At 40.4% G+C, this 24,270-nt stretch overlaps 1 protein-coding gene across 4 annotated transcripts in view; it reads right to left on the reverse strand.

The window, feature by feature from the left end:
• The window catches only part of mpp2b (MAGUK p55 scaffold protein 2b), a 529,160-nt gene that overhangs the window by 486,812 nt on the left and 18,078 nt on the right, over positions 1 to 24,270 (reverse strand). The window contains exon 1 of one of the 4 annotated variants that reach the window (XM_059638731.1): positions 208 to 310. The exons of the other annotated variants lie outside the window; for them this stretch is intronic. The gene's annotated coding sequence lies outside the window, so the exon portion shown is untranslated. Of the gene's footprint in view, positions 1 to 207; positions 311 to 24,270 lie in introns of those variants that run through there. 4 annotated transcript variants of the gene reach the window in all.

The raw sequence follows: 24,270 nt of genomic DNA on the forward strand, positions 1-24,270 counted from the left end.
GGTTTTCAAATGCAAATATGAATTAGAACAAAAGGGCTGCTTTATCTCCAAGTTTAAATATTTCTATTAAAGTCCTTCAGTAGTTTACTGCCACACTGTCACGATGCTGACATGAACACATGAAAACAACAAGAAGGGCACAGCGTCCTTCACTTTCACTGCCTCAAGATCAGAAGGACATAACGCACAGATTTCAGCTGACATTACCTCCCCCACCTTTGGCATTTCTCCGTTTGCCAGTATCCAGAATTGCAGCTGCTATAAACAGTAAGCATTAACCACAACATTCAGGCTACTTTGTCACATTTTCAGTAACCACAGATTATGTTACAATGATCTCATAGTATTGATGCACAAGTACAGAAAATCCAAGAACTGAAAATATTCTTGCCTTTACAAAAAATATCCTTGATTCAGATAACATTCATAATCCCACATTGAAAATCCTTAAAAATGCAGAGAAAATGTTTCTGAAAATTTAAGAAGACAGCTACATACAACATGCTTTTTTAAAAATGCAAATGGGAGCATTTTATTCAAAAGTGATATGTGCAGAATTTTCCCATTTGTGGTCGAAGTGTTTTGGTGAGTGAGATTCATAGCATCCAATCTGCCACAGCTCAAAGCGAATTCTCCCACACAATCTTTTGCTCTTCACCTCAGTAATTAAGCAAGCTGGCTCCTGACAGCCCCTCTCATGCAATAGTATGGCAGGTCAGCATTCACAACTGCAAGAACCTTCTAGTACTCACACCACTGGCACCATGTTTAATGTCCAAATGCACATCATTTCAGATACTGCAAGCCAGGATATGGTCCTTGCACTGCAACGTTCAACCACTACCACCAAAGATACTGCCCAGAAAACAAAGCTTGCTCCTGGCTTCACAGACAGAGAGTGCAACTAGATGGGTTGGTGCAAGGAAGGGCAGGTTTTCTTCCTGCTGACTATCAAATGAGGCCATGTCAGAACTAGATAGGGCCCTGGTCAGTGCCTTGTGCCAGAAGTGCAGAAAGAAGGTTAAAGATCTTCTGAGTCCCTCACAAGTCAGTGCCACTATCTTATCCCTGTTACCTGGTGCTCTGACTTACCCTGCCTCTGGATGTGCATCTGACGAAGGTTCATGTACTACAACTCCCACAATTGCATACATCATTTCCACTCAATGGCTCTCACTCACCTCATACTGCTTCACTACTCACTCTTCATACCTGCTGAGTTTCTCATGTACTCAGTGGGGCCACCTCACCTCCTCTCCTGCTTCTGGATCACAATTAACAGCTATTGCATTCCCTTCCATCATATTCAATTCCTCCTTTTGCTTCATTGCAGGGAAAATTGCCCAGCTGCTTGATGTCTCAATGACTGGCCCACCTGTAATCCCAACACTGTATGCACTGACCTTTACCTGACCCCTGGGCTTCAAACGTATGGATCCCTGGTCTCCAACAGGTAATAGCCACTGACTGACCATGACTCCTAGACTAGAACTGACTGCATTCTTGTCTGACTATGGTGATATTCCAGACTCACTGTAGTCCCCTTGACTTCATTCAGGATTCTTCCAATTTGACTTTCAAACATGACTATTTGCTTGAAATGCAGGCACTTGTTGTGGTGCAATCCACTGGTTCATGAAGGTATAGCATTGACATGGCCTGTGTAACCATGTCCACCCCTTTGACTGATCAGTGCTCCACACCATAAATTGCCTGCCTCTCCCTTACTGTTAAAAGCAACGCAAGCCATCGAATCTGACAACCTCCAAGCAAGCACAAAGTGAGCATGAAAAGTTAAGGGCCATAAGGTAACGTTGTGTATAGATGCATGATTTAGATTTAGATTTAGACTTTATTGTCACATTACTCAAGTACAAAGTACAGGAATACAGTGAAAATTGTGCAATGTCACCACACACACCACCATCTTGGGTGCAAATACCTAGGTACAAAATAGTAAGATTAGATAAAGAGAAATAAATACCATAAAAAGTCAAAAGTTAAATATTGTAGCCATTCTTAGCATAGCTCAAAAAACAAAGAACTAAGTTAAAAGTTAAACAAGATAGACCTTCCTAGTATGAAGTAGAAGAAATGAAGCAATAAAGCTAAAAGTTCAATCATTTCTGCTGTAGAAACTGACCTGGCATGATGATATGGTGAGGCCGGTAGTTTGACAATCCCTCTTTATGTGAATGAAGAATTGAGGAAGATGCTGACCATGGAGCTTTCAAGGATATTATAGCAAAGATAGTGTCTGATGAAGGTCAGGGCAGGCAAGTGGCAAGTTACTGCTGGACCCCTCACCTCAGGAAGGACATACTGGCACTGGAGCGTGTCCAGCAGAGATTCACACGGATGATCCCTGGAATGCGAGGCCTAACATACGTTGAACAGCTGAGGATCCCGGGATTGTATTCATTAGAGTTTAGAAGGTTGAGGGGAGATCTAATAGAAACTTACAAGATAATATATGGCTTAGAAGGGGTGGATGCTGGGAAGTTGTTTCCGTTAGGTGGAGAGACTAGGACCCTTGGGCACAGCCTTAGAATTAGAGGGGGTCAATTTATAACAGAAATGAGGAGACATTTCTTCAGCCAGAGAGTGGTGGGCCTGTGGAATTCATTGCCACGGAGCGCAGTGGAGGCTGGGACGTTAATGTCTTCAAAGCTGAGTTTGATAAATTCGTGATCTGGCAGGGAATTAAGGGCTATGGGGAGAGTGCAGGTAAGTGGAGTTGAAATGCCCATCAGCCATGATTAAATAGTGATGTGGACTCGATGGGCTGAATGGCCTTACGGCCAGAAACATGCTCTGACTCTCAAATCAAGAATTGGCACTGTCTTGTTTCTTGGAAACGGAGAGAATTGGAAGTGGGAAAAATTAGATGACATGGGCTAATAATGAGATGCAAAAGGGAGTTACCTCACCACAGTAAGATTCTGAAGTCGCCATTTGAAGCTTAAGGTGCAAATCAAGGCTTTTTTCTCTGCATAATCGCAATTCTGATTTTTCTCCATCCACGCCACATTTTCCCACCATTTCTCACAATACTCAAGGATGGGGAAACTTCCACCCATAATTGCTGATGTATTACACAGAGATGAACATTTGCAGAAAAAAAATGATTCATTTTGAGGACAAGGAATGTCCACAAGACAGAAATCTAGCCAACACCAAAAAATGAGAATAAGGATATTAGAAGAAAAAAAAGCCACACCTACACACTGCTTATGAACATGGAAATGCCTATTATGTTATTCATATTAACTCTGCTACTACCTACTTTAAAATGATATTTTGAGTTTTAAGAAGTCACCTTTTCATCACTGTATAAAGAAAATTTAAATAACTGAAAAGCTCAAACAGAAGTAGTCAAAAAGCTACCTTTTTTTAAGAATGGTCCTGGACATAGGATGAATAGAATGGGGGGGGGGGGGTGTGGATCTACCTGATACATTATTTAGGAATTTTTGCTCTGCGACTGAGACATGAAAGCTGGCATCGATGGTCATCATGCTGTGCCATCTGCAGTGCTCCAACCAAAGATCAGTTAAATATAGAGACATATGCCACAGAAGGAATCATTCCACCTCCTCTCCCTGTGCTGACTGCAAAACAGCCTGATCTAACCTTCAAGCACTTTGTCTTTGGCCTGTAATATGTACCTTCAGTGCATTTCTGTGTTTTTTCAAATGCAACAAGGGGCTTCCATCTCTACCATACTTTCCGTACTCATCACCCTCTGGGTGAAAGAAAATACTCAATTCCCCTCTAATATTCTCACCGATTCCTATTATCTATATCTCCTATTGATCCTTCTGCTAAGAGAATTTCATACTCCCTATCCACATTATCAAGGATCTGTGTAATGTTACAGACCTCATGTAAATCTCCTGTCAACTTCTTCGGTTTCAAAATAGAAAACACCCATCCATCCAATACTTCCTCATAGCTAAAGTTTAACATTTCTGGGTAAATCCACATCAGTCTCCTCCCTCATCTCCAAAAATATCATATCCTTCTGATAATGGGGTGATCGAAACGGTTTGGATTGCTACATTTCTCACAAGGATCACAAATAAGCAGCTCAAAATCGTCAGCAATGAGACTGCAAGGTAAATTTACCAATCATTGCCTCATTCAAAGACAGCATGCCTGTGAGGAAAAGGGCTGTTCTGACCTGCTCTCCCGTTCACTTGGTCCCAACAGTGAAAAAGTAAACAACCAGTGAATTTAATATGCTACTGGTGATGTGGGAAATGGAAATATTCACTCTATTTCCATAGTCTCGTGAGACTGAGATTAAATTTCATTTCTGAAATAGTTAGAAGCGTTACCAAACTAGCTGAAGCCAAACAACACGAACATATTGATGCAAAGTGCATTTAAAACAACCAAGACCATAAGGCCATAAGAAATAGAGAAAGAAACAGATTCTTTTGTCCCTTGAGTCTGCACTGGCAATCAATAGGATCATGGCTAATCTGACATTCCTTATGTCCACTTCCCAGTGTTTCCACCATAACCCTTGATTCTCCAACAGACCAAGAAACTATCTCAGCTTTAAATATACAACAAAGACTCAGACTCCATAGCTCTCTGTGACAAAGACTCACAACTTTGAGAGAAGAAACTCCTCCTCATTTCAATCTTAAATTACACCTGTTTACTCTGAGATTGTGCCCTCTGGTCCTAGACTTTCCCACGAGAACAAACAATATTTCAGCATCTTCCCTATCAAGTCCCTTAAGAAGTCTGCATCTATACAGCACTTTTCATATCTTCACATTTCCACATGGCACGTTCCAGCCAACCTATTACTCTTAAAATTCAGTCATGTTGCTATATTGGAAAACCCAGCAAACAAGTTTATCCACAAGTTTGCACTAAAAGCACTTAAGAAAATTGGACAGAAAATCTTTGATTGCATTAGCTGAGGGACAAAAATTAGCCATAACAACAGTACAACTCTGCTTTACTTTGAACAGCACCACATCTTTGACATAGATTTGGTGTAACATTTCATTTGAAAGATGCCGACCCTGATATACAGCCATCCACTCATCTTGGGGCTTGACCAGAAGTTTCTTGCTGACAGGTATATGCATCAAACTAACACTTACAAGACGGGAAAAGTACAGTAACCTTTACCTAAGTACCTATCAATTTTATTAGCATGTAACTGAAAGGGTATGAAATCCAAACTTCAAGTTTAGAGTTTGAATCTGAATTTGTGATTTAGATTCTGAATCACATTAAACCACGTCATCTCAAGTTAAACTCCACATCTACAGAAGTTTAAAATAAAACCTTTCTGTGTTCTGTAAAAGACTCAAGGAGAACAGCTGAATTCAATGGAAACTAAAATAGGGAGAAATGAAAAGCAGAATGCCAACATATTATTACCCTTTTTACATTGTGAAAAAGTCAAGAAAATTATTTACTCAACGTTAATGCTGTGATGCTACCTGGGGCAATAGATTGTTAAAATTCTACATTTATTACTTCTGCTTTGTTAACCTCCTACAAATCTGATAGAAATTGATTTCATGACATATTGTTAAAAAATTAAAAGCTGTTTTGCAAGCAATACACTATATTTCATTGTGCCTCAGCAGTGAATGAACCTTTGCAACATTTCCTGGTACTTGAATGGAAATGAAGCAAAGGGAAGTATCTCCCATTCCTGTTCCATTTGTTCACAATATATACATCATTGAAAAGAGCAGGCTCAGATGTTCCAAGCTCCTGCCTGTTTATTCACAGCATAACATTGAGCCCAGCATACTGGTAACCTTTCCTTCAAAGAATGTGCAGTCAATATGCAACAGGATATAGCTCATAAGATGTAGGAGCTGAAGCATCCATACAGCCCAGTGAATGTGACCTGATATTCTTTGATCACAGCTGATCTAATAATCCTCACTTCCATTTTACTGCCTTACCCCTATAACTCATGATTCACTTACTGAAAATATCTTAGACTTGAATGTACTTAATGAGCCAGCCTCAACGGACCTCTACAGTAAAGAATTCCGCAGATTCACAAGCCTCAGAGAAGAAATTCCTCCTCATCTTTGTCTTAAGCATCTGGCTCCTTACTCTGAGATTACACCCGCTGGTCTTTGACTCACCCACAAAGCGAAACAACTTTTCAACATTTACCTTATGATATCCCCTAACAACCTTGTATCTTTTAATTAATCATCCCTTATTCTACTATATATCAATGTGTACAGGACCAATCTCCTCAACCTCTCCTCATAAGACAGTCCTCCACACTCAGGATCAACGAAGTGAATCTTCTCTGGAATGTCTTCAAGCCATGTATATCTTTTCCTCAATAAACAGGATCAAACTGGTGACATTATTTCCAGCATTTGCAGAAAATTTCAGAACCAAAAATAATACGCTGAAATTTAGAAAGTCCTTCAGAGGAGTGAAAAGCTTGTTGCTACTTTTTGAACCCTGGATATTTGAGTGCAAAATTCTGCAAATGCTGGAAATCTGAAACAAAAACAGAAAATGCTGAAAATATTTCAGTTTGAATGTTCGCATGTGTTCATGAATTGGGAAAAAAAACAAACTACATTTCATCAGTTCCAACTTATTTAGGGTTGATCTTAGTCAATTCACATAAAAGATTGAATGAGGTGTAGCCAGAGAAGCCCTCATTCAGAAAGATCACAACTGAACTTCTACATCAACTCTACTTTCTCACCACATTTACAAATAACTTGATTCCCTTTGAGCCCAAAGTTTTATTGATTTCAGTCTTAAAATATACTCATTGAGCATCTATAGCCTTTTGGGCTAAAAATTCACAACACAGTGAAGTAAAAATCTCTTCACCTCAGTCTTAAAATGATCCCTTATTATGAGACAGTATAAATTGAGATCTAGACTCAGCAGCAAGGAAAGATAACTTTCAGCATCTATCTTGTCGATTCCTCAAAGAATTATATAGATATATCTGAAGAAGGTCCAGACCCGAAATGTCAGCTTTTCTGCTCCCCTGATGCTGCCTGGCCTGCTGTGTTCATCAGCGCTACGCCTTGTTATCTCAGATTCTCCAGCATCAGCTGTCCCTACTATCTCGGAGTTAAAGCCACAGAGGGATCATAAGAACATAAGAACTAGGAACAACAGTAGGCTATTAAGTTCCTTGAGCCTACTCCAATATTTGATATGATCATGGCTGATCTCAGCTCAGCCTCAGCTCCACCTTCCTACCAGATCTCCATAACCCTTCAACCCATTACTAATTAAAGATCAGTCCATCACCTCCTTAAATCTACTCAATATTTCAGCATCCAACACACTCTGGGCCATTGAATTCCACAGAATCCTGATCCTTTCAGAGAGGTAATTTCTCCCCATCTGTATTTTTAATCTGCTACTCCTTACCGTAAAATCACACCGCTCATTCTAGATCAGTCAGTAAATGGAAACAGGCCTGAGGAGTGAACAGCCTACCCTGCTTTTCTTTCATGTGATCTCATGATCCACAAACAGATTTGTCAAACATAATTTTCTCTTCATAAATCCGTGTTGACTCTACCTGGTTAAGCTATTTAAGCGCTATTATCATATCCTTAACAGCAAGTCTCAGCTATTACTGATGTCAAGCTAAATGACCTGTAGTCCCCTACTTTCTCTCTCTTTTCATCATTATACAGGAGGGGTACATTTGCTATTTTCCAATCTATAGCAACTATTCTAGAGGTTCGGCACTTCTAGAAGATCTAAAGCAATGCATCACATTCTATGCTGCGACCTCTATCAGAACCTTATGATGCAGGTCATTAGGTCCTGCAGATCTGGCAGCTTTTAGTTGCATTAATTTCTATTGTGGGTTTTCTTTACTAATAATAATTACTTTAAGTTCCCTCACTCTGAGGTACACACAATCACTGGTAACTTGTTTGTCACTTGTGAAAAGAGACACAAAATACTTTTCTTACTTCTCTTCCATTTCCCTATTCTTTGCTATAATTTCTTTTGTTCCTACTCCAAAACGCCCATCTTCATTTACATCAAGACATTCAGGAAACTGTCACCTACTAAAGTAGTCAAAGTGCCAAACAGTATGATACAAGATGAGCATGGGTTTCATCATAGGTGTCAGCACTTTATGTCTATTACAACTTTTACACTTTCAGTCATAGAATTATGACAGAAAACATCTAAATTGTTAGACCAATACTAAACAGTAAAGAAAACAAACATACAGGCTGTATTATTAACATGAAAATTCCATCACTTCCTACACTACATTATAGTTTTCCATTGATACACATTTTTTCAATAGCTTCGTCTATAGTTGTGCAAGTAAATAATAATCACAAATAACCATTGGACAAAACATGTTGTCCTCCAGCATCAAGGCAAATCTTAACTCTATTTACACTTTATTTATCTACTTCACAACAACACTATACATTCATGTCCTCTCACTGAACACTCAGCAACTTAAGAGTTGAGACTAAATTAAATGTTCTTGGTAAAATATGGCACAATAATTATTTTGCAGGCCTGCAAATTGCTCAGTGATAGTTAAACTTAGGCTGCTTTCAAAATGTATCTATTTTGGTCAGTCTGAAGTCGAGCATCACACTGTCTCAGAATCAAACCAACTGAGAAATGGTGGACAACTTTACCTTATTGCTCCTGTTCCCTTAAACTGTGCTAGCACAGACAAAAGCCATTCTGCCTGTAGTGCCTGTCCCAACTCCTTCCAAGAGCAACTCAATGTCTGTCTTTTCTTCACCAGCCAGTAAATATTTCCTCTTCAAATAATCATCCAACTTTCTTTTTAAAACCACAATCAAATCTGCCTCCATTTGAAAGTCTAACCACCTTAACATAGCAAAGTTCACATGCTAGATACAATCCAAAATTTTGCCTGATGTACTCTATGGTTTTCACTTTCTTCACAAGATCCCGTGAGGCATTAAGTTAAAAGTATTTTTAGACCATAAGACATAGGAGTGGAAGTAAGGCCATTCGGCCCATCAAGTCCACTCTGCCATTTAAATCATGGCTGATGGGCATTTCAACTCCACTTTCCTGCACTCTCTCCGTAGCCCTTTTTAAAAATTGACGTAAGCAATGCATATATTCTTCCTAACCTTTGCACTAATCTCCATAGTCTCATAAAATCCCAACTCGCCTTCCATCTTCCTTTCAGGCAGAAAAGCAATTTGGTCCTGTCTAATTACTCTGTAGGCCAATAGAGAATCTAAATGCATGTTGTGACATCCTGAGAGACTTCTTTAAAAGCCATGGATATCAATAAGATTTCCTGCAGTTTACAGCTTCAGTATGTCATCTCCCAATCTATGAATAGAAGCCACAATTGCATCACAGAAAAGAGACTCACATTCAATATTTCTAAAGAACAACCTCAAAATGACTCCCTGGTTTTACCATTTTTCTCCTCTCCCTCCCACTCTTTTACCATCTTACCTCATGAATTTGGCAATTAAGTAAGGTATTCAAAATTAACAAAATGTTCTATATCTCTCATCATTTTGCTAAAGTTTTACTAACTAATTTCCTGAGAGACACAGTAGAAGGACATTACATTCTTTTCTTCAAAGTATTAACAGTGCAGAAGCAAGTCATTTGGATGAAAGCGTAGTCAAATGTTCATGCTTTTTCCTCACCTCCTCCTGCCTCAATATATATCCTTCTCTTCCTCTCTCCCTTATACTCTAGTAGATTCCTCTTAAATGCTTCAATGCTATTTGTCTCATTCATGCTTTGAAGTAGGTCCTCATCCTCACCACACTCTGGGTACTGTTGCTGAATTCCCCATAGGACTTATTTGTAAAAGTGTTGAAAAACCTGAGCAGAGGATAGAGACAGAACCAGTTCCCACTAAATCAGGGATTGCAAACCAAGGGAAGTGATTAGTAAAGAAACTAGAGGTAATATGAGCAATTACTTTTGCATATAGTGAAACCTGGAATTTACTGCCTGACAGTATGGTGGAGGCCAGTTTACTTAAAGCTTTGAAATGGAAATTGAATAAATATGTGAAAAGAAAAATTTACACAGCCACAGGGATGCACCTGTCAGGAGTCAGCTGAATAGGCTGAGTGGCTACTTTCTGTGGCGCAATCACTAATTCTACAGTCTCCAGCTTATTATGTCAGCATAAGGAAGATGCACAGCATGAGAAAAAACAAGAATGCAATTCCAATCAATAAGAAAAATGTGGACAGAGACGAATTTCTTTTCCCCTTGACAATTAAAGTACCAGTGGAAAAAAATTCAAACACGTGATTTTATTTGAAAATTGAACATTCTTCCTTTCCTTCCTAAAATAAGAATCACACTCTAAGGCACATGCACATACCCCAGCACTACAATTAAAACAACACTGCTGGGAAAAGAGTGAAAGTAGGGTTCAGCTGGTGGCATTCATGGCTCTGAATATGCATGCTGTACGTTCAATTCCAAGCTGAGTGCAGTAGAGGGAGTGCTGCACAGTCAGAGGTGCTATAGTTTTAATGAAACATTGAACTGAGGCTTTGTCACTTACATAGTTGTGAAAGATCTCATGATACTATTTTTAAAAGAAGAACAGCTCATGAATCCCTGGTGCCCTGGCCAATACCTATCCCACAATTATCAACAAAGCAGCCAACATTGATTTTGGGAGCTTGCTACAGTGGCATTTCGTATACCACAATACAACAATGATTGCATTTCCAAAGTAATCTATCAGCTATAAAATGCTTTGGGATGACTTGAGATTACAAAGCAGCATTAAGTAAATGCAATTCTTCCTTCACTGTTTGAACTGGCAGAACAGGGTGATTGAATGCACAGGTTTGACTGCTGAAATCACTTTTGGGGGACATGTCCATCTGGTTAGCGTGTTAAAAGGCCAAATGCTGCTGCATATTTTTTGGTAAAATTACCAAATCAATTTGTTGCAAAGTGCATAAAACAAAAAAGAATTTACCAGGTGTAAAATGTACAGTTTCAGAATTTTCAAGTGGGATTTCATGACAGAATGCGACAGCAATCTAGACTTCCCTTTTAAACTGGCATGTACTTATCTTTGATAATAAAATGTGAGGCTGGATGAACACAGCAGGCCCATTATCTCTCATGTACTTATCTTTCCCTTTCTCTTCCAATACATGTTGAGAATGCTGAGTATACCAGAGCTAAAGATGATCATGAAGCTGTTGATTTACATCATAGCCATAAAAATTGAGATTATTCTTGAGGTGTCATTTTTCTGGGCTTTTGCCAACTTTCCCCGAGAAGGGGTTCCATCCGTTTCTAGGCTCCCTGCCAAAGCTCCAAAATAACGGAATATTCATCCGTAATGCTTCAATGCCATTTAATATGTTCCACATTTTCTGTTTAACTCTGGTGGAGAAACAAACTACAGGGCTCATGAATGATGCCTGAAATCACATCACTTTGAGGTGCTTTATTAGAGAAAATTTCCAAATAATGCAAACCACTAGAGTAGAACAGTACATACATTAGTGAAACAGTGACGAGTTTGGAACCCGTTATTAGGAAGCCAAGGAAATCATCAACTATTGAGGAGTGTAATCTACAATATATAGTTTGTAGCAATTTATAGTTATAGGGTGACATCAACTGAAATTCAATACCATGTGCGCAAATTGATATTTGTGTTCAGTTATTAGGACAGAGTTCAGCAGCAATGCCTGCATATAGAGTCAACTCATGCACTGCAGGTTACTTCATTGAGGATTTACATAATACCCAGTACATGCCAGCACCCACACAGTGTACTGACATGAGTTCAACATTGAACAATCAGAAATGCATGAGCCTACCCATTGCATAACAAACCCTAATGCCTGCCTCTTTAAAAGTGGCAACCTTTCTTCTATGTCTGAATACCCATCCAATCACGTGTTGGTTCAAAATCAAACAACACTTCTGCCGGCTCAATGCAAAGTTTCTTCGAATAGTTTCAAGTAAATTTCATGCTGTTGCTAAGCAGCATTGAGCTCCATTCCATCCAGCCACGAGAACTGGAGATCACCGCAGTTCACAGTAGGGAAGTAAAAAGTAGATGTTTCCTATGTTCTAAAAGAGGACCACAAGTTAACATTTAACAATCTCTTTAGGGTAGGCCTTTTCAGTTATGAGACAGGATTACTTATTTTGCGACTAAATATAAATAGATAAATCCCTTTTTGTCTCGCATATGTACAAATACCTTTTGAAAGTTTTCATTGTCTCGTGTATTTTACAGTGAGAAATACAGTAAAATAAAGTGAGTGAAAAGCTTTCATTCATTGCCAGGAACCAGGCCCACAAAAATACTCCTGTGGAACTTTCAAAGTCATTGTTGCAATAATTTCCAATGGTTAAGGCTAACACAGAGAGATATTCATTGAAACACACAAGATTATGAGACAGAGCAGTTGGTTTTCCTGGCTGAGGAATCTAGGACACTAGGGTATATAGTTACAGCATAAAGGTGAGATGAAGAAAAAATTTCTTCACTCACGGGACTGTGAATCTTTGGAGTTCTCTACTCCAAAAGGTGGTAGATACTCCATCATTGAATACATTGAAATTTGAGACAGATGGTTATTTGGTCTCTCTGGAAATTAAGGGTCCTCAGGAGCAGGTGTGAAAGTGGATTTAAGGCAGAAGATGAGGCATGATCATAGAGCACAACAGAACAGGCTAAAGGAGAAATTTTGTCCACTCCTGCGGACATTTAAGGTCACAAATGTAACAGAAAAATATTGTGCAATTTGTCATTCAAACACAATTCAAGCAAAATTTTCTTCTCTGCAATGAGGAGGGAATCAACCTGGTCAAAATAAAGACATTAATGACTTCTTTAGAACAACAATAACGTATCCCCTACAAATGCTGGTAATCTTCAACTAAATTTTAGCTGATGGATTGAAGGGTGACCTAGAAATTAAATGGGTAAAGCATTATAATCTGCTGATTGCATAATATCACTGTCAATGTAGCAGAATCTCAATGATCACTTCAGCAGAGGGGACTCCACAGCTAATGGAAATTGTGCATTGTCAATTCCAATTCGAAGTAGATACAAGGGATTATACGTAAAAATGACCAGCAATCCCAGCAGCAGCCTCCAATAAGATGAATACTCCAACCGGATCAGATAATTACAATATGTTCTACTTTTAGTTCTCAACTCTGTAACTTTGCTGGGTATCTTTAAGTGAAGTTAGAAAAGAGGGAGAAGTGTATGCTCAAGGTACAGGAATCCCCAGTTTGTGAATGCCTGTCTTACAGAAGCTCATACTTACAAACACAATCTCATATAGGGGTACACTGTGAAAGACCCAACATACTAACATTTTCTGAACTTTTGAACAGTTTCTTTATATTGTCATGCATTGTGTTCTGACTTGTATGCAAACGGAGCTGTGGACAGACTCCAGAGCAGAACCTGCTCACAACCTGAGGATTGCCTGTACTCAGTCACTCAGTAATTGATAGCAATTGCTATGTTGTCACTGCCAACAATTTTGCCACCGTTTCACTAATTTGGGGTAAAAACAACAGGGCTGAAAGAATTGTCTCAAAATTACTGTGCATTTGTGTCTTCTATCACATGGGTCTCTTTGCTTCCTATACAATAATCAGTTTCTGATCCAGTGCCATTTTCTACCTTGGATTCCCGTGGCTTTAATTAGTCTTTAATGTTACTCTGATAAATGTCCCACTGGCCCTGAGAAACTAATTTTATATTCATGGAATTTTTTTTTCAAAACTTTACTCATGGTAATTCAATTCCTATCATAATCCCATGTGTACATCCCAATCATTTATTTTGTTTTCAGAAAATTTTAATTAAGAATATTCAGTAGATTTTGCTTTCTTGCCAAGGCTGAGATGGTAGCATTCTCACTTGTGAATTCACAAGACTCTGAGTAAGTTCCACTCTTAAAAATTTAAGACTGCCAATCTAGTGCAGTGCTGAGGTAATGCTGCACCGTCTAAAGTGCCATTTTTCAGATGAGGCCAATTTAGGGAGATGAAAAAGATCTGTGGCATTATTTTAAAGATTAGGGGAGTTATTCCCTTTTGTCAAATGTCACCAACTATGGATACAGTTATCCAATAGTCATCCTACAAACAATAGCACAAAAACAGATCATCTGCTTATTACCGCATAGCTGCTTATGAAAGTTTGTTGTGGTTAAATACCACATTTTCTTTATTACACCAAAGATTACTCTATTGGCTGCAAAGCACTTAGGGATATTCTGTGATCGTGAAAAGAACTATATCAATGTAAGTTTTGCTTTCTTCTGGTTTCCTACCTGCGAGTATACTCTGATGTGATTTGCTGTTCCCTTGCTTGATGACATCTCTGCGGCTGGTTGCGCAGAGGTGTCCAAGAACGGTCATCAACTTCACACTGGCATCAGCAAAGTGACAATCCATGCCACAAGAGATCGCTAGATCTTTTGAGACAGCAATTTTGAGGTCAGGGACAAGTACTGTCTGCCTACAATTTCAGGGTAAAATTTCTCAAACTCACAGCTGAGCTGGGTGGCACAGTGGCTCAGTGGTTAGCCCTGCTGCCAGAGTGCCAGGGACATGGGTTTGATTCCAGCCTTGGGTGACTGTCTGCGTAGAGTCCGCACATTCTCCCTGCACCTGTGCAGGTTTCCTCTGGATGGTCTGGTTTTTCTTTCAAAGTCCAAAGATGTGCAGGTTGGGGGATTTGCGGGGATAGGGCTGGGTGTAGGTGGGACGCTCTTCAAAAGGTCAGTATGGCATGCTTCCACACTGTAGGGATTCTACAATTCTTAAATGTTAATAAAGAAACGAGTATCAAATAAATTTACCAAGAAACAAAGGCATGGAAAAACCCAAGAGATATTTCTATTGAAGTTGAAATTTTATTGTCAGTGATATGCTGGTTACTTCGGAACATATAAAAGAGTGCTACCAAGAGGGGTTTTACACCAAGAAAACCGCATTGGACTGTCGGAAGAGAATGGAGTTGTCAACTGGCTTAAATACTGTAAGATGGTTATGAAGAACAAGGACTGAATTCTGCAAACTGCAGCTTACAACTATCTAGCCTACAAATGTTGATCACACATTTTCCATTAGTGCTTATATTATGTATATCACAGGTTCACTCATCTGAATTGTGAGGCTTCGCATTTTAAAAAGTTCATTCCTCACTGTTTCCTTATTGGTGAATCACCCTATCACATCAGGGAGAATGGGAAGGCAGAGCAGGGTTAAGGAGAGCAGAGCCAGTGTGTCAGGAAAAGTTGAGACAGCACATCAATTTTACAGTAAGAAATATTGATAACTGGTATCGTAAAGAATGGTAGATAATTCTCCTAAATGCAAACCTGTGTGCCATCAGTCTTAAGATAGGAAAGAGTGATGTGGTAAATGAAAGCCACCTCTCCTAAATTACTGAAGATTACAGGGAAAAAGAGTGCTTCATTTCACAATATTTTGACCAGATTTTTTTTCCAAGTGCTTAAAATGCACAAGCACAAGCTCATTAATTACCAGAACTATAACTGTAACTAATTTGATGGTATTCAATTTTCTGAAGAAAATTTCAAAATTGATTAAATAAATTCAAGCATTAGAGGTTATTAAGCTATAGTGAAAGGATGTGCTGATATGTGTGTAGGGTTAAAAACTATGCATGCACATACTGCAGAGATACAGAGACATGATTTGTGGGTTCAATTCCCATACCAGCTGACATTATTTTGAAAGCCCTACATTCTCAAACTTGTCCCCTACCTGTGGTAGGCTGATCCTCAGGTTAAACTCATCAACAGTCATCTTCCTCTGATGAGAGAGCAGCCCTGAAGGACCTTAACCTTAACAGTCACAATCAAACATGTCCCAGGTAAAGTGGTGGCAGAAAGCAGGGAGAGGTATCCCAGGTGGACATGTTCTACATTTCAAAGTAGACATTTTTCCATTAATTTCATACTTTGTTCTTCCATATGGCTGTTAATTAGAGAGTGTACGTTTAAGGTGAGAAGGGAAAGATTTAAAAGGGACTGAAGGAGCAAACTTTTCACACAGAAGGTGGTGCATGTATTGAACAAGCTGCCAAAGGAAGTGGTGAAGACTGGTACAATTACAACATTTTAAAAGGCATCTGGATGGGTATATGAACAGGAAGAGTTCAGGGACATATGGGCTAAAGGCCGGCAAATGGAACCAGATTAATTTAGGATATCTCGTTGACATTGATGAGTTGGACTGAAGAGTCTGTTTCCATGCTGTGCAGCTCTCTGATTCTATGAACACAGCAGTTTCACACAGGCTAACTAGGAAAGCAGAACTGACGTACCGTAGTACCAGCATAAGCAGGAGAATCTACATCCAGAGTGAGGTTTTCATATAGATTTTATTAGAAACATGAGTTTAATAAAAACAATTTTAAAAACTGGATGCATGCATGGACCAAATATTTTAACATACTGTATGTATACAAATTGTCTTGGGTTTTTGATTAGCTTCAAGTAATAACATGGTAAATAGGAAAGTGAGAAAGAAACAATGAAGTAAAAACAAATCAGACTAAAAGTTAACAAATTAATGAGTGCCTAGATAGGAATGGTTTATAATTTGATAAAAAACAGTCTGACCAAATCTAAGGGAATCCTTTTTACATCAGCGTGAAAGTATCCCATTCAACTAGATTTTGAATGAGCAAAGTTGTGAATGGGAGCGAGCATGCAGGTCTTTAATATTCTGTCATGTTATTTCTGGCAATAACTCTCAAGCAGGACTTTTACTAGATACCAAATTTATGTGATTTATAGAAAAAGATATGCCAGAATTCTAGATTTTCACCAATAGTGTGAACAAATAAGACAGTGGGTGGTTGGGATGTAGAATTAGGTTCACCTTGTTGATTGACAGGAATCAGAACACTCCCATCTGATTTTGTGTTGAAGCAATTCACTAAGTGTGTATCTGGAAGTATATTCCTCCAGGGTAATCAAAATTACACACTCCACAGCTGGGCTGAGTGAAAATTTTGACATTTTCACATGTTATATGCTTCATTAAACACTTCATGGTTACCCAAGCTTTTTTTTCATTCCTGCAATCACAGCTGCATTATCTGTAATGAGCACTTCAAAAAATCTGTTCGTGCTGCTTTGTCCAATGGTCAAACATGAAAAAAAAGATAAACCTGCCTTCTTTATCTGAAAACAAGGCAAAAATACATTGTTCCAGTTGTAAAAACAGTTCGGTGAGCATTCAGTGGAACTAAATATGCACCACATTGGACTCAGCCTCAATGATTTGGCAAGATTAGATTCCCCACAGTGTGGAATCAGGCCATTCAGCCCAACAAGTCCACACTGCCCCTTGAAGCATCCCACCCAGACCCATCCCCCAATAACCCACACACCCCTGAACACTGGGCAATTTAACATAGCCAATCCACCTAATCTGCACATCTTTGGACTGTGGGAGGAAACCGGAGCACCCGGAGGAAACCCATGCAGGCACAGGGAGAATGTGCAAACTCCACATGGACAGTTGCCCAAGGCTGGGATCGTACCCAGGTCCCTGGCACTGTGAGGCTGCAGTGCTAACCACTGAGCCACTGTGCCGCCCTTGTTTCAGTTTATCTATTAATGCCATTTTATTTAAGAAAATTGGGTATGGTACTTAACAAAAACTGAAAGAATTGTGGATGCTGTGAATCAGAAACAAAGACAAGGCTGCTTGGCCTGCTGTATTCATCCAGCTCTACATCTTGTTATAACAAAGACAAAGTTGCTGGAAAAGCTCAGCAGGTCTGGCAGCAGCTGTGAAGAAAAAAAAAAGAGTTAACGTTTCGGGTCCAGTGACCCTTCCTCAGAACTGAACACTTGGTGCTTAACACTATTTTACTATTTTATTGTGAATAGATACCATGTATATGACCATTGTTAATGCTGTTCAGTCACATCTTAAAAACCATTTCAGTTTCAAACTTTGGATTATCAATATTTATGGGGTAGACTGGCATTAAGAATTGACATGATTGAGTCCTAAATGTCCTCTGAAGTCACCCAGTAAATCTTTTCAAACCAATTTCAAAGAACAGAAAAACAGAATGAGATGCATTTGACAGCACCTAGGCATCAGAAGGCATATAAAGCCCAGTTAAACCTGCAAATTCCTTCCTAAAACCTCTAAGTTGGGAGAGCTGTCTCAGACATTGAGTGGAATGTTACAGGAGTGAAAGTGACATTGGCTATGGTGAGATTTATGGCAGAATCGAATGAGAACTCCAGCAAGGCTGATTTTGATGTGACGAAGATTTTGCTCCATCTCTTGTGCTTTGCTCAGTGGTGGCACAGCGAGTTTCTTGTCCAGCAGTGGCGAGCTGTCAGTTAAAGGGCATTGTTCCTTGATTAACACCTTGCTGATATTAATAATGTTCAGCTTTCTATCCTAAACTCACAAAGCAAGCTAGATGGTGAGAAATTTAAATGTGAAAACGTGAGCTGGTACGTGGTGGATTCAGATTGTCACTTCAAGCAAATTCCACGTCGGACATCAGGCACCAACGGGGCACTGACCATATACACCCCATGTCCGTGGACATTGGTATTCAACATGTGCGAGCCTTGAACAACCCTATGGCCCATCTTTGATCCAATGACGGGACAATTCCATGTGTCAATGCTGCGGTTCAGGCTGCCCCGTAACTGTTATTGTAGTGCTGTTGCAGGGGTACCTTGCACTCAGGGATACACACCCAGCTCATGGACTGGACAAGGCTGCGTCTCTATGTTCTTAACTCACTGTCACTGCACTCCCTCAATCTGAGCCTACCACAGTACTGGCAATATCCCTGCTTTGCATTGCCTTGTCTTGCTGCACACTGTCCCTTCAGCCAAAAATACAAGGCTCATATTGCTTCTGCCTTGTCATTAGCACAACAAAACAAAAAACAAGAAGCTGTTCATGGCTGTCTGCAGCCCACAGTCAAGTCAAAGGGGATAGCTCAGGGAGTGCAAGCTTGGCCACAGTCAGGCAGAGTCAGGATCCTGTCCTCTTAAAGTGGTGAGGAGCAGAGTATCAGGCAGCCCACCACCTGCCTCGATTCTTCCTGTGCTATTGTGGGCTGGTTTCCCCCTGGAATGAGAGAAAAGCAGGTATCAAAGGAGTTAAAAAAGTGGGTAGCACAGCTGTTACGTTTCATGCAGTTGAGGAGGTGTCCCCAGCAAGTGATTAGGCAAGGTTGAGGGCATGCAAGGTTAGTGCTGTAGGCGGTAGGGGCTGAATGACAGTGAGCAAATAAAGGTGCAGCAGACAATAGTGAGAATGGCACAGCATGAATCCTGGTGGGAGATTTGATAAACTACCAGAAATATAGTGAGCATCAGAAAGATGTCAGTGGCACTTCTGGTGACAGGATGGAGAAAGTCAATGACCTTTATCCTACTGTGCTGGGCATGCCTCCAGTTGGCTAAGACTGCTTTAACGCAGGTGGTAACCTTGGACAAGGTTGGCATGGTCTGGTCTGGGGGGGGGGGGGGGGGATGAGGAAGTCCTACCTCTGCACTACCTTATGAGGGCCGCAAATCCCTGCCCACACGCTAGAGTGCCAGTTTCACTTCATCTGCCACACCGAGGGCAAATGTCAGGACCAAGACAGTTCTAGTCAGACAGTGTTTGTACAGATGCACCATGAGCTTTTAAAAACAGCATAAATGGAAGGGAATGCCAATGAATTCTGGTATATTCATTCAGTGGTGAATTGTTCTGTGAGGAACATGTGGTAAGGTGGAATCAGAATTGGATGGGAGAGATGCCATTGGGCAGGATGCATAGTTAATGGGGTGAGTTTGGTAAGATACAGCCAGATCTGAAAGTAGAAATCCTTCCAAAAAACATGACACAAAGTGTCATAGAGCCATGCAGCACAGGCAAGGTCCAATAGTCCATCAAGTCTGTGCTGAACAATCTATACTAATACCACTTTACAGCACTTGGCTTAAAGCCTTGAATGTTATGACATTTCAGGTGCTCATCCAAGTATTTTTTAATACTTGTGAGGTTTCTCACCTCTACTACATTCCGAAGCATTTGCAATTCCCACCACCCTCTGGGACAAAAAAGTCTTACTTCAAATCATCTCTAAACCGCCTGCCTTTCGCCTTAAAATTATGCCCTTCAACTAAGGGGTATAGCTGCATCTGGTCCATGCCCCTCAATCTTATACACTTCAATCAGGAGCCATCTCAGCCTTCTCTGCTCTGAAGAAAACAACCCGAGCCTATCTAGTCTCTCTTCATGGCTCAAAAACCCCAAACCAGGCAACATCCTGGTCAATCTCCTCTGCACCCCCTCCAGTGCAATCACATCCTCTGAGAGAGTATTCCATCCAAAACTGCACACAGTATTTCATTTGTGATCTAACCAAAATTTTGAATAGCTCCAACAAAACCTCCCCACTCTTTTAATCAATAGATAACGGCAGATGCCCCATAACCTTCTTAATCTTCCTACTAAACTGTCCTGCCGCCTTCAGGGTACTCCAAGATGTCTCCATCCCTTTGAGCTTCCTAGTGTTCTGCTAGTCATAGAGTATTATCTTGTCTTCTTCCTTCTTCCAAATAACACACCTCACATTTTTCAGGGTCAAATTCCATCTTCCACCAATCTGATCAATCCATCTATATCCTCCTGTAACCTAACCCCTCACTGTCAGCCACCCAGCTAATCTTTATGTCATCTGCAAACTTACTTATCATGCCCCCACATTCTCAGCTGTCATTTTTTATAGATATCACCAACAAAAAGGGACCCCGCACTGACTCTTGTGGTATGCTATTGGACACCAGCCTCTGGTCACACAAACAGCCTTCTACCACCGCAACCATTAAGCTAACTTTGGATCCAACTTGCCAAGTTGCCCTAGATCCTATGTGCTTTTACCTTCTTTATCAATCTCCCGTATGGGATATTGTCAAAGACTTTATTGAATTCCATATAAACTACATTAACTGCACTACTCTCATCTACACACTCGGTCGCCTAAAATCCAATCAAATTTGTTCGGCATGTTGTACCACTGACAAATCCATGGTGACTACCCCTGATAAGACCTTGCCTCACCAATAGGAAATTAATTCTCTCCTTCAGAATTTTCTCCAATACTTTACCTAGCATTGATGAGTCTGTTTCCCTATCTCTAGCACCCTTCTTGAAGAGTGGAACCGCATTAGTTATCCTCTAGTAATTCCCCAAGGCCAATGAGGAATCAAATACTCAGGTCACAGCTCTTGAAATTTCATCCCATGCCTTCAACAGCAGTCTGGGATACAACTCCTCTGGACCTAGGGATTTGTCCACTTTTAAGCCCACCAAACCTTCAATACCTCCTCGTTCCTAATGTCAATCTGCACAAGAATCTCACCATTCCTCTCCCCACATTCTAAACCTACATCCTCCTTGTCCCAATTCAGATACAACTCAGACTTGGCCAACAAAATATGTAAGGTTCAGCCCGTTGCAACAGCAATGACCCAGGATAATTCTTTTACGTTTTACTATCATCCAATGGCCAACACTCCTGGTCTCTCAAATGCACCAGGTACTTGAGAATGCTCCAGGGTAAGCAGCTGCCAGGTTGGAAATACACACCTCTAGGAAGTGAACACAGACCACTTGCACACTAAAATGAATGGAACCCCTTCTTGTTGAGGAATTGTCCAGGATTGAGAGACAGCCCTCTCAGTACTATGCCTGTGCATTCAATGGCAGACTGCATTGGGAAGGACCCAACTATGTTACAGCTGACCCAGTCACAGAGGAGCAAAATGAACTGGTGTGACCTTGCACAGATGGCATCGGTCACCATCCTGATATATTTGTGGGTGCACAATTCAGAGATCTGCCCATCACACAGCGGTTCAAAACGGCTGTATGCTTCATAGCCATCAGGACAGGTTGGCCTCCTATTCCAATATCCAAAGTTCAGTCACAGTATTCCCTGGAGCAACTCGCTCACCCCCAATAAATGGAGTATGGTCTCTGGGCCTTCTGCACACCAAACACAACTTGAAGGGCCCTGAGGCAGCAAGCTCTCATGCAGCTTGCTAGGCACCAGCCTGCTGCTGTTTCTCAGCTTGCTACTTGTCCTGGTCCTCCTGTGTCTATTTTTACTTTCTTAGGAAGGCAGCATAGCGACTAACATCCCACCAGCGACAGCCTGAGCTTCTGGATTACTCATCTAGTAACATTATCACTGCACCAACACCTTATCCAAGAGTTATTTTGTGTATTAGTGTTAGAGTGGTATTGATGATGACTGTTTTCTATGGACGGTTAGTATCTGAGAAGTTAATGTATTGTTAACTAAAGACAATATATCAATGAAAAATTGTGTTGCTGAGTAACTTTGGTCAAAATCACTCCATCAGTGTTGGCTATACCGCCAAAATTTCCTTCCTAAACCTCTCTCCAAATGCATTGGAAAATATCCCTTCTCATTATTTGTTCTAATTAAGATTTCCTTACCTGGTTAAAATTTTGTTTGACAATGCTGCTATGAAACACTTTATGACAAAAGGCTCCTCATGAATTCAAGCTCTTGTTGGTGTTCTTGCTGTTGAGGTCAATGGAGGCCATGATATGGAGGTGCCAGAATTGGGCTGGAGTGGACCAAGTCAAACATCACATGACACCAGGTTATAGTCCAACAGGTTTATTTGAAGACATAAACTTTCAGACTCTCACTCCTTCTTTGGGTGTCAAACTCGAAGAAGGAGCAAGACTCTGAAAATTTGTGTCTTCAAATAGACTTGCTGGACTACAACCTGAAGTCAATGGAGATCGGGACTGAAGGGAACCTAGTTCAGATGAAGTCAGAATTTGCCCAAAAGGAAACTGATTAAGGCTGTCAGAGTTTCTCATTCACAATACCCCGAAATGAAGCAGTCCATCTCGGCCTGCAATAAGTCCCTGACAACATCTATACTTGGGCTGCTCAGTGACAAGTACCATTTGCACTGTGGACATGTCATGAAATGAACATCTGCAGCAAGTGTTCAGAACCATATCCCTTTGATAATGTGATTGTCATCACTATCAAATTTAACACCATTGACCAGAATCCACACTGGGCTATTCATACAAATACCATACCTCTCATCGCAGATTAGGAACAAAGTATTGTATGGTCATTGCCTTATCACTTGGTTCCTGCTAGAGGTAGACAATCAAGTAAAATGTAGACCACAATCCCCAGAAAATCATCAGAAAAGCTGGTAAAGTATGTGGATTATATGTTATTATTCTCAAGTGAGGAATTAGTGTAATAACAACCCTTGGTAGTTTTGTGTGTTGGCATATGATCAGGTAAAAGCCATCTCAAGCTAATTATTATCTATTTGCATGTAGGCTCACTTTCTTGGCATTAAAGATCACGCTTTATAATCACCGTGTCAGTGACCAACAAAGACAAAGACAATCTCACCCCTTAAAATCAGGCAAAGAAAATTTGAAGAGTAAGGGAAAGAATATTTAAAAAATTACTCAGGGAAAATCATTTGGCCCAAATGTCCACTCACACTTACTCTACCTTTTCCCTGCAACCCCCATGGCTAATCCATCTAACCTACATATCTCCAGGCATTAAGGGCAATTTAGCATGGCCAATCCACCGATCCTGCACATCTTTGGGCCATGAGAGGAAAATAGAGCATGTGAAGAAAACCTACACAGGTAGAGGCAGAATAAGCCAGCTGAGGGTGCAATTGAACCCAGGTCCCTGGCACTGTAAGGTAGCAGTCCAACCACTGTGCCACCATGCCACCCCTTTCACTGAGCATTTTACTGAGATTTTTCTAGGATGTTGCTGCTACAGCATCTGAATTCGAAGCCCAGATTTGTGAAGCATTTCTCCAAGAAAACCCTTTTATACCAGCAAAAGTCCTGTAATCCCTGGTTCCACAATTAGAGAATCAAATTCAATGAATGCTGCAAGGTTAAGGTCAGTGAAATTTCATTGGGAAGTGGGAGAATTTGAATTTCAGCTGGAGGGTGATTGGAAGTGGAAAACCAGTTCCACGAGTTTTCCAATTTACAAGCTTCACAGACAGTAACACAGCTACAAATATTTAGGTTCCAGAAGGAGATTGTGTCATTGAAATTTTGGCTTGAGATAAATCAGCAACTGCACAGGAGAATGATGCAAACAGGTGAACCAGCACCAGATTCCCACAATTTAATTTCAACCCAGCAGATCAGAAA

The sequence above is a fragment of the Stegostoma tigrinum genome, chromosome 31 (genome assembly GCF_030684315.1).
Source record: "Stegostoma tigrinum isolate sSteTig4 chromosome 31, sSteTig4.hap1, whole genome shotgun sequence".
NCBI lineage: Eukaryota > Metazoa > Chordata > Chondrichthyes > Orectolobiformes > Stegostomatidae > Stegostoma > Stegostoma tigrinum.